Raw genomic sequence first — 955 nt, 5'->3', positions numbered from 1 at the left:
CAAGAAACCTAAGGATTCCCTGGATGGAGGAGACCAGAGCAAAAGGTGGTCAGAAGAAACCAACCCCCTGACGCGCTTTGGGGATATTGGGGGAGAAACTGGATTTCCTACAATGTGTGGAATAAGGCTCAGGCAGTTCTACTCAAATATTTCAGGAAAGAGAGATCCCAGCCGTCTGAAGAACTTGAGGTGCCAGGAAATGGACAGTCTGTCACCTGTGCCTTATTAGCATCTGACATGAGAACCCAAGGTTTTTACCAATAGCCTTATTCAGACAGGCTTTAATTAAATATAAATGAAGGTCACTTCAGAGAGGGCTTGCAGGACTGTGAAAGCAGGAGCTCTTAACTCTGCGGCCGAAGACAGAAGTTCCCCACAGGATGCCATAGCCACTCAGTAGCACCATGTGTTCCTGAGGAGACGGAGCCCTTCATAATCACAGTTCCCTCAGAATAACCCATGAATGGTGATGTGGAAAGTAAATAAAGTTTAATTTTTAAATAATTATAGGTGATCCTCATCCCGTAGAAGGAATATTCTAAAAGCACTTTAGTGGCCTTAAAAACCCCAGGTGAAACAGGGAAAGCAAAGAACAAAGTATGTAGTGTGTCTGGTTAAATACAATTGAACCTGAGAAATGTCATCCATGGTGCCCAGAAAACTTTGCTGTAGTCAGGTCAGCTCCTGAAGTCCCCTCTGTTTTCTCCCATAACTTCCTGTCCTTGCCCTGGAGAAGTTACATGAAGGCCATGGCCTTATGTTTATAAACATGTATCCTTTTGGTAATGCTTAGATCTCAAAAATATATATATATATATGAGAGACGTCCAATCTCTTAGAGCGCTTACTCAGAGTGAACTGGGAGGAGGACTTGGTTTCCTCTGCACAAAAGGTCACCTGGCGTACAGGGGGCGCAGTGCAATATAATCACCAAGGCAGCGTGCTTTCCTTCTCC

At 44.4% G+C, this 955-nt stretch overlaps 1 non-coding gene across 1 annotated transcript; it reads left to right on the top strand.

The window, feature by feature from the left end:
* Positions 1–299: 299 nt before the first annotated feature.
* On the top strand, positions 300–428 carry LOC148094128 (small nucleolar RNA SNORA25). The gene has a single exon (XR_015716525.1). It is a non-coding gene; the product is annotated as a small nucleolar RNA SNORA25 (small nucleolar RNA).
* The last annotated feature ends 527 nt before the right edge of the window (positions 429–955 follow it).

This window comes from Miniopterus natalensis, chromosome 1 (genome assembly GCF_054644295.1).
Source record: "Miniopterus natalensis isolate mMinNat1 chromosome 1, mMinNat1.hap1, whole genome shotgun sequence".
NCBI classification, from domain to species: Eukaryota; Metazoa; Chordata; class Mammalia; order Chiroptera; family Miniopteridae; genus Miniopterus; species Miniopterus natalensis.
The sequence above is the reverse complement of the archived record's forward strand: the minus strand, read 5'-3'. Positions and strand labels throughout refer to the sequence as shown.